Source organism: Cornus florida, unplaced genomic scaffold (genome assembly GCF_030987335.1).
Source record: "Cornus florida cultivar Cherokee Brave unplaced genomic scaffold, ASM3098733v1 CherokeeBrave_3.0.0_Hap2_Chr11, whole genome shotgun sequence".
NCBI classification, from domain to species: domain Eukaryota; kingdom Viridiplantae; phylum Streptophyta; class Magnoliopsida; order Cornales; family Cornaceae; genus Cornus; species Cornus florida.
This window is the reverse complement of record NW_026775581.1, coordinates 84,877,314-84,887,570: the sequence shown is the minus strand read 5'-3', so window position 1 is coordinate 84,887,570 and position 10,257 is coordinate 84,877,314.

The window sequence follows — 10,257 nt, the reverse complement described above, 5'->3', positions numbered from 1 at the left end:
CATTATATAATGATGATTCATGAAATGCATTGGACTCACTCTCATAAGAATCATGATATGATGGAGGGTCATACGGATAATGGGTAAAATTTTCCCCCAAACTTGGATCAAACAAGGGCTCCATTCATATTCACAATCCAAAAACAAAAAAATAAATAAATGTCTCCACACGGGCCGATGCCTTCAACTAGAAGGTATGCTTGGATTTAAAATAAAGTAACATAATAAGCCTTAACAAGTGCTATCTCAAGCATATAAAGAACTGAACAATTAAGCTACAAGAGTTCCAAGAATTGGTCACAAAGGTCCTTAACCAACTTCAAAATCCAATGATAACTTTAAGCTCCAATGATTGCTATAATCTCCAATGTTCACCTTTTTTGTAGTCAAATACCTAATTGAACAAATAGTAGTTAGAATGATAGAAGAATGGACAAAATAAAAACAAAGAAAATAGAATGAATATACAAATAATCAAATGAAAACCAATGTCTAATTTATCTCCAATTAAACCAAATGATCCCCGACAACGATGCCAAAATTTGATCAAGTCCCTTTTTGGGGGTCGTTTTTCCTTTAATCAAAATGAGATGTTTAAATGTGTGGTTTAGGAAAAGCCTTTTTGAAAGAATTATCAAAGAGTCAAATTTACATTTATAAAAACCAGGACTACGATAATGAAGTATATAGTGAGTATGAATCGAACCCAAGAGATCTTTGGCTTGGATTTAAATAAAATAATTGGTTTTAACAAGTGATTACCATAAGAGAGAGAGAGAATAAAAAAGATAGTTGGTTGATTAAGCTAGTGAACAATTAAATTAAAATGCAATGAAAATAAACTAAGTTAGAGTTAGGGGTTAAAGAGATAAAAGAGAATTCTTAGGATTTGTTGGAATCACCACTAAGCTCATGTAATTAACCACTTGTTTTCCATTAATGGGGAGAATATTATTGCAATTTAAATGTAGCTTCAATCACTAAAACAACTTGCAATCAAGTATGCATGAATTATCAAATGCAAGTATGAATTGTCTACCTAATGACATGTAAACTAGGGTGTAGAACAACCCATCAAGCCTAAGCATACTCCATCATACTAACCACAGTTGGATCTAATGAGAGCATACATTAATCAAGAGAATAATGGATTTGCAAATAATAAGTGTGGATTATCAATTCAAGCGTAAATTGTCTACCTAATGACAAGTAAAATAATTTGTAGCACAACCCATCAAGATAATGTATAACCCATCAAATTAATCAACAATCCCATCCAATAAAAACCATGCCATAGCCATCACTAAATCCAAATAACAATGGAATCTGGTGTTGAGTATAATCCTCTAATCACACATAGACATGCAATTAACATATAGAATTAATGAAAGAATTAATCTTTAATATCTAATCAAGAGCATAACCCTAGATTAATCACACATAGACATGTAATCAACATATAGAGTTAATGGAAGAATTAAACCAACACAAACCATGATTTTTCAAATCAAGCATGTAAATAGGAATCACAAGGTCATAACATCAACTACAACAATATATTAATCTCCCCAAAAATAAAAATTACAAAGGTTTAGATTACAAGAGACTTAGGGCTTAACTAAGCCCTAAGTGGAGAGCTAGCCTATCATGGTTGTGGTGGTCAAGGTGTCAACAAGATCCTCATTCATGCTTTGCTCCTTATTATTCTTCTTTGATACTCAAGAGAGATGAGTGTGTAGATGTTCCTGAAACCCTTGTGCCTCCACTCTTCTCTTTCTTTTAACCCTAATCTGTTCTTCATTTTCTCTTTTTCCTTCCGCCTCTTTTCCAGAGAGAACGTGATATAAAACTATTACAAAAAACTCAATTAATGAATAAAATTACTCCCAACTAATGCGTCTTGTTTTTCCTTTAGTACAAACCCTATTGGAGACCAATAGTTCACAAAAAAAGCCTATATAAGAAAATCCCATAGCGAAGTAAACAGATAAATCCCGCAATGCAGCCAAGGGCTTGAGGATCGATCCCTAAGCCTTAGGGATCGATCCCCCAAGGGTAATTTTTCACACCTTTCTGCCAACAGTGGGGGATATATCCTGCGATATCCCTCGATTCTAGAGCCACGAGTGATCAAGCCCGAGCACAGATCCAAGGGATACCAAACAATTAATATTTAAACAAGCATGATTGCAAGAAGAATTAAGAAATAAATAATAAAGGCTGAAAGAATCTACATAATAAATCCTCAACATAATAATTAAATAATCCACTAAATCTAAAATTTGCAATATTTGATACAACTTGGGAATCCACCTAGTGGACCCCTAATAAAATCCCAACTGAATGTAAATAACTGAAATAAAATCCAAAGCTAAACTATGAAAAGAAATCCTACGTAGTAGGAAGAGTGAGTAACTGCCTCTACTCAGCACGAACAAGCTCTAAGCCTAGAACTGACGAACACCTGAAAAAAAAGAGTGGGTCAGGCCCACGAGCAAGTTCTACTCTATTACAATCTAAACAGAGACCCGATACACATATACATCCTAAATAACTCAACAATAACTATATGATCCATAAATATATATATCCACACTAAGGGACTCTCAGTGGACTACAGGCCGGTCTCAACTGACTAGTAGGCAATATACAAAACGCACCTGAAGTGGGCATGAGTACCTAGACCTAACATGGTACACTTCCAACCATCAAAGACAGCTATGCATCCCAATGCATATACTCTCCCTAACCGTCGATCCTGAGACTCAAACTCATATCGAGGTACCATAATTATATAATTAAAATCCGTCTAAACCAAAATAATATCATTCAACTATTTGTTGACTTGACATGAATGTAAGTAGGACTTAACTTTTATAGTTAATCCGTTCCCTTATTCCATAATAGGTAAGACTTAGCGTTTTGAGCTAATCCATCTCTAGTATGCCACTGTCCCATTCCGATGCATATAATCCATAAATCCACTAATTGATGAAATGAATAATTAATCTAACATCAATTAAGTCCAAACAATTGACAATACAGATAATAAATGTAAACGTCAATTAATCCACAATAAACATAATAAAAAAAATGTAAATTAGCATGCTTATTTGATAATACTGATACATAATTTAAATTGTACAACCATTCACATAAAATTGCTAAATTAAAGATAAGTAACTTAATTCATCCATATCCAATAACAGTATGCAAATTTATTTAAGAATTATATACTGTTCAAGCTATAAACACTAGGTGGTTTATTATACATTATCATGCCCTCTAGAGCTTTAATATGACCTTAGACATCATTTAACTTCCCATTTACAGCTCCTAATTATACCTGGAATGTCAAAAAACCAAACCCAGTATCAAAACTTCACCAAAAACCAACAAAATGGGGGAAGAGCCGCCTCCCCCACTATGGGAGCCCCAACCCCCCCCCCCCCCCCTCCGAATGGAGCCGGCTCCCCCCTTAGGGGAGCCGCTTCCTTGCTTGGTAGAGCCGGTTCCCCTTTGTGGGGAACCGCCTCTTTGAGAGGGGAGCCGGCTCTCCTCCTGTTTTTATCAACTGCGTCTTCTGCGGCGACTTCCAATTCCTCTGTCCTCCATTGCTAAGGTTTCTAGGTGTCTGAACTAGATTCCAGAGTATTCCAAAAACATATTTAAATCCATTATGCATGGTTACCATCAATTAAAACAAATAGTCGTGCAAGAAAATTCAAGATCAAGCAACAATAATTTCATTAACAAACTTACTGTTTTAATCGAATTCAACATGCACAAAAGTTCAGTTTAATAATTATTTACTCCTTGAATTGTTTAGGCATGTAAAGAACATGAAGCCTAACGGAGAGAGTTAGATATAGAACTTGCCTTAAGTTTTAGTTTGAAACCGTGAACCTTCTACACTGATAAATCCGACGACCTTGGTTGTTTTCACAAACCCTCCATTGCTCCTGGTTCAACCCACGAGCAAGCGTCAATAACCCTTTCTTTAATCAGCCCTTGCTCCTGGCCAAACCCTAATTCTCCCTTTCTCAGTTTCTCTCAAACCTCTCTGTATCTCTCCGCCACTATGTTTCGTGAATAGGGTTCTAAAACCCTCGGTAGACATATACAAGAATATTTATAGGCAAATTTACTTTAACCTAATACTAATCTTGTGAGGAGATGGAAAAGAAAAAGAATAGAAATAAAATATAAAATAAAGTCGGCAATTTCATACATATATATGAAACCCTAAAACTATATAATACATATATAAGGAATAATAATATTAATTCAATTATTAATAAGAAATAATAATTAAACTACCCTCATATACGTATATACCCATATATATACGTATAACCACATCCATGGGTATTAACCATACCCATTTAAGCACTTAACCAAGTAATCTATATTATCCCAGCCCAACTCCTTAAATTAAAAAAAAAACATTTAATTCCACATTTAATTTAAACAAATAAATCCATTTTAAACCTATAATTCAATTAAACAAATAAAGCAATTTATACAATTAATTCAATGCCACATACGCATACAATTTCAATCAAAACAAATAAATTAATTAAACAATTAACCAATTAAACAAATAGCTAGATAAACAAACAATGAATTTAAAAATGCAATAAAAATATAAAATAAATATTGAGACTATCTTTTTAAAATTAGGGGTATTATAGATCCCCCACTCTGGGGGATCGATCCCCTAGTGCTAGAAATTTCTTTTAAGTCCTGTTTAACTCCGTTTTGGCTCCGGGCTAACCGGTTTGTTTCTTGATCGTTGGGAACATCATCAAAGGCCCGAAAAAGGGTAGAATTGACTGTTTTTGAAGGATAAGCACACTATACGAACAATGGGATGCGGCCTCTTTTTGTCATTTTCTATACTTTTTTCGACTATTTTTGCTTGACTCCAAAAAGGCTTTAATGAATCGAAATTAGTCTGTTTGAACCTTATTGACCTGAAATTGATAAAAACATAAATTAGATCTAATACATGAAAGTAAGATAGATACAAGGACTAAAATACCCTAGCTTAGGTGCTGAAATGTGTAATATTTAAGCACTTATCACTCGTCGTCGGGATCTGGTCTCAGAGGTGTTGATTGAAATCATGTTAGCACAATGGCCATTCGATCGTATTTGTGTGATCACAATTGCAATCGTCGTCGGTTTTAAGCTACCGGCGACGAAAAAGATGAACCGCGCCGGTGACGTCGAATTGATGTATGTATGTATATATACATATCTATGTCCATCTTCACTTTCCAAATTAAACACACCAACAACAATATTTACACATACATACACCCTTTGTACCTATCACCCACAATATAATGGATTTAGATTTGAAAACCAAGATGGTGCACTCCGACTGCTTACGCTTCATCGCCTTCAGCTACAGGAGGGACCACACCATCGAAATTCATTACAGTGTGACCACAATTATAGTCAGAGGCGGTGGCAGTGGCGATGGGATGAAATTGTTGTTGGATGAACAGGTGTTTGATACGGGTGAGGAAGTGAGACGGAGGAAGTCTGGGTGGGTAGATAAAAGAATGTTTAGAGATAGAAAAAATGCGGTGTATATTGAATAAGGGTAGTTTGGTCATTTTAGGTGGCTGATATTTTTGAATGAAAATATAATATTTTATTGCGGGACATATTAGACATTTTATATCACTTAAGGCAGTGTTTGGCTCCATATTTATAAAATGGGTGTCATTATTCAAGATTGCAAACCTAAGAGAACAATTGGATCACACTCTCCCCCAAGTTATAGATGGGTGTCTTTAACACAAACTTGGGGGGTCTGAGTGCAATTTACCTATAATATATTTATTAAAGGGTTAATTACAATCACGCCCCCTAAGTTTTCGCCATTAACAGCCAGATGAAAGTTGGCCTCTTTTTTAATATTCACACCCCTTGTCAGAAATTGCAGTCAAACATCCCCTAAAAAAGTATAAAAAGATGTTATTACCCTTCAATAAAAAACAATACTTGTCTTAGGCCGCATAAGAAGGAATCTCCTTCTTATGATGAGGTGGCCCAATAAAACATCAAAAAATATTAAAGTTTTAAAAGAAGAAAAAAAAAATGATGATTACACGGAATAGAAACTAATCATTCCCTCTTTCTCTCTCACGCAAACAGAATTACTTCTGTCTTTTGAATCTAAAATCAAACAAACAAAATTTAGAGACAATAAATTCTAAACCTATAAATTAATTTATCGGTCTGTCCCTGATAAATTACCCTTGGCAATATCACTACCCTACCACCATTCTTTTCCATCACAGGCCCCTCTCTCCACCACTACCACCGGCCCACCACCACGCTCCCACATTCTCCCTATATTTTTCTCTCCCCTGCCACTTCTCTCCACCACCGCATCCTCGCTCTTCCACCACATCGCCCCTCCCACTCTCTGTATTTGTCCCTTCCCTTTTGTTCAATCTCATTAAAAGACAATTTTATTGTAAGAATTCTGAAATCCAAAAACCCAACTTCGATAATTGACTTCCCCTCTCTCTCTCTCTCTAATTTTCAAGTTGTTATCAATGAAGTGTTTTTTTTTAGGAAAGGTAAAATGAAATAAAAAAGAAAAGAGATAAGGGGATGATTATCAATGAAGTTGTTTGATATATATATATATATATATATATATATATATATATATATATATATATTATTCTGAATTGTATATATATTGTATTAAATATCAATACTTTGTGAATTTTATGATGGTGGTGATGTACAAAAAAATTTTGAAAAAAAAAACATTATTTGATTTTAGATTTAAAATAGAGAAGTGATATATATTGTTGCGTGAGAGAGAAAGAGGGAAGAATTAATTTATATTCATGTAGTCATCATTTTTTTCAATTTTTTTTTATTAATATTTTATTAGACCTCTTCATCATAAGATTCTGTTTTATGTGGCCTAAAACAAGCATTGTCCTTCAATAAAATAATAATTTTTAATTTAAAATATTTAAATGACCAAAATACCCTAGTATTGACCACATATTTTGGTTAGCACCTGTCCTCACCTCACCTACCACCACCGCCCCCAAAAACATGGCCACCACTACCGCCGCCTCTCAACCTCCTACACACCGTCACCGACCATGGTCACTGCCACCTTCTCCCACTATGCCACCATCTGAAACCGTCACACGTTGAGAGTAATCACAGTAAATCGTTGTGGTGGTCGGTGTGGAAGATGTGCAACAAGGCACGTATGATGCGGAGTTCCAGATTGTCATTATCGAAGGGAAGGGGATGGCAGTGTAGGGTCGGATCACTCCTTTTTCGGCCCCAACCGCCACCGGAAGGAGCCTCACGTGCCCCCACCGTCACCGCGCGTAGGTTGAACCACTTGTGCACTTTATCTTCTTCCCTAGCAAACATAGAACAAGCTCTGTTTCTTTTTCGCGACCAGCAACCAACATCGTCATCTTCTTCACGGGCGTCGTCAGAATATTATTACAGCGCTTATTCCACAACATGTGATTCGCAATCAACATTCTTCCCAGCCATACCATCCTTGGTCAATTCCCACCACTTCCACCACCACCACTGCCACTCAACCACTCCCACCACGAGACCACAGAAATTCAAACAATTCATGCTGAACCACACCACCAAACCCAATTTAACCCCACAACCCACTGCCATCACCATAACCAACACCTCAACGTTAACCAATCCAACCATGAATTTCTCTCCAACGTCTTAAAAACTCAAGCAATTCGTAGAAGAGTTAAGTGCATTAAACCCCCCTAAACTATGAGCCAATTGCAAGAAACTCCCTGAACTAAAAATAACCCCCTAAACTATAAGATTGTTGCACTTGAGGACATGCCAACAACCACCCATGAACAGAAAATGACATTTAACTTTTTACCCTTAATTGAACCACATCGTTTCATTGTATTTAGGAAAGAAAAAAAAAAAGATAGATAGTTCATGGGAAGTGTTTCCAGAATGGTTTAATCACATAGAAATATCCCACCAGGAATCAATAGCAGCATCTCTTCTTCAATGTCAATGTTAATGGACGATACAGCTGTTACTACTGTTTTGGCCAAGAGGCAACATTTGAGGCTTTTGCTTGGTGTCTTGGCTTGCCCCCTCACTCCAACTCCTTTAGTACTGCTCAACAACTCAATTAATCACCCTTGCTCTTCACATCAAAGACATCTCAATTCTCAATTGTAAGTTCTATATTTATCCTATAGTTGTAATGGATTTATTTTTAACTAATTAATTAATTTGATATATATATATATATATATATATATATATTTATGGTACTGATAGATGATATATCTTGCTGTATAACATATATAATAAATAAAGGAGAGGTCTACGACGCATCACATAATACAACAATGCTGTCTATGTATCGATACAGCTGTTACTACTATTCTGGCCAAGAGGCAACATTTGAGGCTTTTGCTTGGTGTCTTGGCTTGCCCCCTCGCTCCAACTCCTTTAGTACTGCTCAACAACTTAATTAATCACCCTTGCTCTTCACATCAAAGACATCTCAATTCTCAATTGTAAGTTCTATATTTATCTTATAGTTGTAATGGATTTATTTTTAACTAATTAATTAATTTGATATATATATATTTATTTATTTATTTATTTATGGTACTGATAGATGATATATCTTGCTGTATAACATATATAATAAATTAAGGAGAGGTCTATGGCGCATCACATAATACAACAATCCTGTCTATATATCCTCCAAACGCCCTCTATTCCCACTCCAAAATTCTAACATTTGAACTAAAATCCTAACTAATTCTTGAAATTTTGTATAAATTTTGTGAATATGAAAAAAAAAACTCTTCTTTTTTTTTTTAATCTATTATTTCGGAATTGGATTGGAAGATGAGAGTAGAAGGGAAGATGAGTGAATACAAAAGAGGAGGCAACGATGCTGGGGAAGAAGGTGATGTTGGAGTGGGAGGGGGTTTACCTAGCACCGACGATTTGACTCTTCTTTCCCTGAAATTGATACCCCAAAGCCATCTCTTTTATCATTCCATCTTGACAACCACCTTCGTTCTGTCATAACTTTCAGTGAAGAGTGAACCCAATTTTTGGTGGAGAGGCTCAGTTTGAGACGGTGGTGAAGAACAGAGCAATAATATGTATTTTATATGTAATACATATATATCTAATATATACAATATACTATATAGCAGTGAGGGCTTGGTGAGAACTTATGCATATACATAGTTCAATACAAGAGTGATGTATATATAGTACAAGAGTGATGTATATATATACACACACACACACAGACGGGGATGCAGATTTACCCAGAGAGGAATTGGATTTTTGTTCTTCTTATTCTTTTTATTTCACTAAATATTTGGATCTTTCTTAATATCAAAATACAATCCCATTTATAATGATAGATGATTCAGCCATTGAGGGTTCAAATTGCAGAGCATCCCATTATCTCATTCTATTGAAGATAGAAAGAAGATAGAAAGAGGAAAATGGGTTTTAAATGGGTTAACCTATCCGCAACAGGTTGTTAAGGGTAAAATTGTCTTTTAAAAAAATGAGAGTGTCAAGTAACTAACAGAGTGGGACCTTTTTTTGCAACAAATGGAATAGATTAAGGGGTTAAATGTCAAAATGATAGTTTAAGGGGGTTTCTTGAGAAAGAGAAGAAAGTTCAAGGGGGTTTAATGCATTTTAACCCTTCATAGAATTATAGAATTGCAGATCTACATATATACAGAAACACACGTTCCCATTCCTCGATTGGGATAAACACCCTCAGATATTGGAGAGGAATTTTACTCACATTGCCAACAAAACCAAAATTTTAAAAAATTGTGACTTGGTATAATTTCTTGTCTTTTTCCTTTCTGATTTCTTAGCCATTTACCTTTTCTTTCCATTTGTAGGACTAACTTTGGGATTTAACAGCAGATCTTCACCTTCAAGGTCCAATCCTTGAAGGTTTGGCCTTCCGCCCATTTGCTTCCTCCCACCCTTAATTCAATTACATGAATTTTAATGTGTTAGTAGAATATATTACACATATGTATGTATATATAATTATATATGTGTGTGTGATTCTATCTGTGTAATATATACATATGAGATTTATTCTTAGATGTTATAAGTGGATTTTTACCGTACTTAGAATGATGATGCTTGTATATGGATGGTGGTGGTGATAGAAGATTTCACCACATTTTT